Source organism: Sphaeramia orbicularis, chromosome 21 (assembly GCF_902148855.1).
Source record: "Sphaeramia orbicularis chromosome 21, fSphaOr1.1, whole genome shotgun sequence".
NCBI classification, from domain to species: domain Eukaryota; kingdom Metazoa; phylum Chordata; class Actinopteri; order Kurtiformes; family Apogonidae; genus Sphaeramia; species Sphaeramia orbicularis.
In genome coordinates this window covers 6,858,536-6,861,271 of record NC_043977.1, presented here as the reverse complement: position 1 = coordinate 6,861,271, position 2,736 = coordinate 6,858,536, and positions in this window count along the sequence as shown.

The window sequence follows — 2,736 nt, the reverse complement described above, 5'->3', positions numbered from 1 at the left end:
CCATAAGTCTTTACTCATTGGACTCATTACACTGGTCAACAACAAATTTATTGTTTAAGTTTTTTGAGCTGATTTAGGATGATTTTGGTGTGCTGAATCCAAAAATCACATTAATTTTGCTCAATCAGGTCAACTTTCTGAACTATGCTACATATTGGCTTTTGAACATTTTTGCTTACATTTATGGGCATTTTCACATCATATGATACAAAATTCTTTCATATTTCTTGCAATAAACGAGTTCTGAAGGTTTTACTTTTGCCAATTTATGATTAATGTTTTTTTTAATATTACAGGTGAATGAAATGGCTTCGACTAGAAGATCTTGCAAAAATAAGCCTGACGTATTCTGCTACATCTGCGGTGAATACACCATTGTACCGAACAGGAATCCTGTTGGAAAATGATTTTTTTTCTCTTAAAACCTATTTTGGGTGAGAACTATATAAAAAATCAACTGATAAAGTCACAAAAATGTAATCGATTTTGTGAGAAGATCAAATTTTTCAAAATCAAATTAGCAAAAAAAAACCTGACCTGATTGAGAAAAACAGATGTCATTTTTGGATTTAGCGGCACAAAATGGTCCGAATTCAGTTGAAAAAACCTAGACAACTTGCAAAAAACATTTTTTTGTAACCCAGTGTAATTAGTCTAATATTAACAAATGTTACTGTTAACCATTGGGCATGTTTTGGCAGATTTACTTTTGTGTATGTGAAATTTTCCAAATAAAAGTTTTAATTTCTGCTTAATTTGTTACGTGTTATAACTAGTTACATCACAACATTTGCACATATAAGGTCCAGACTTCAGACGAACATTTCTCCGAGTACGACATAATTGTTTGTCAGCAGCAGCGGTTGGAGTAAAAACTGAAAATATGTCCAAACTTGGAGCCCATTACCTAAAATGTTCAGTTGTTGGTTGTATTAACAAACACAAGTGGCTGAACGAGACAGAAAGCAACAACCTGGAGGGGGCGGGGGCCTGAAGTGTCTCATGTGCATTTAAAGGGCCAGCGCTCCAAACCACCTTTCTGGTGTCATTACTCAGAAATAGGGTTGAAGATGGACCTGTGGAGTTGAATGAAGGAAGAATTCAGATCCAAGCAGAATATTTACAGTTTATAGAGACCACAGGGAAATGTGGGAAAATGCATAATTCCATTTAAAAAGCAGAATATCACTCCTTTAAAAGAGCATGACTGACCTGAACAACCACAATCAACCTAATATTTCTTAAGAAAAATTAGTGCAATTTTAACAATATTGTGCCTCAGCTTTTCTTTTACACAAGTGCATTACAACGTACAAATAACAGTGGATCTACAAATTCACTAAACATTTAATAATCGGTATAATATTGTTTAACTTGCACTTATTTTTCTTTTAAAAAAATGTCAGGTTGTCCATGGTTGTGTGGGTTATTCAAATTTTTTGTGAAATTTTACTTTTTTACACTAAAACAAAGAGAACATTTTGGAGTTGTCATTATTTCTAGGTTATTTCTAGGAGTTAAAGATGGACCTGTGGAGACGAATTAACCCTTTCATGCATGAATTATGAGAACCTTAGTCTAGATTTTTTTCTTGAGTGTTCTTATTCCTCCTTAGGCATAAAAAAAACCAATGTGATCAAGTTTTTTTTTTCTATAGAGTTTCAAAAATATCCATGCATTTAATTTTTGAAGTAAAGAAACATATGTTTAAAACCCAATGTCAGAAAGTGATATGAAAACAATGAAATAAAAACATTTTTAATGCTGCTAATCTGATGTCCTCTCACATTTTAACATATTCTAATGCTAGTAATTACTCATTTTATGGAGATAATATGCAAAAAAAAAACAAAAAACCTTTTTGTCTAACAAATAACAATTGATTTACACTAAAACATGTCACTGCAGATCAGGTTTATCAAGAACAGGAAAGTTACAGTAATGGTCTGAATGTCAGTGTACGAGTGTCCACTGTGTTGGCTGATATGGAACTAAAACAACAAAACCCATTAATATACAAGAAAACAGTTGTAGAATAACTGTCCACTGGAGTGACTTATGCATGAAAGGGTTAATGAAGAATTCAGACCCAAGCAGAGCATTTACAGTTAATGGAGACCACAGGGAAATGTTAGAAAATGAAGAATTCCATTTAAAACTAGAAAAGCACTCAGAGAGCACGGACCTCCACCAAGGCAGATCAGTGCCCCCCCCCCCCCCCCCCCCCCCCCCAATCACCACCAAAATTGAATAATTTGTTCCTTGTGCCAGTATCAAAATTTCCTGAAATTTTCACCCAAATCCATCCATAACTTTCTGAGTTATCTTGCACACAGACAGACAGACAGACAAACCAACACTGGCAAAAACAGAACCTCCTTGGTGAAGGTAAAAAGAAAGCTAAACATCACTCCTTTAAGAAAAAACTGAACTTCCTCCATCTCTGTGTCAAAATTACCCTAAACTACACGTCTGACCACAGACGCTTCCTGTTATTCAAAGTAACTTCACATTAATGTCAAATTAAGTCATAAAGCCTGAATAGTGGGAGCGTCCTGATAACCCGCTCATATCTGAGGACGTGTGTCTTCATTTGTGAGCGTTTGGACACAGATGTGGGTTCAGGTTTTCCGTCTGTTCTTTGGAAAACTGCATGTGACGGTTTACCCGCAGAAAGTACAAACCACTGTTAAACACAGGAAGCGCTGATCACCAAACGCTGCTTCCTTTCTCTGC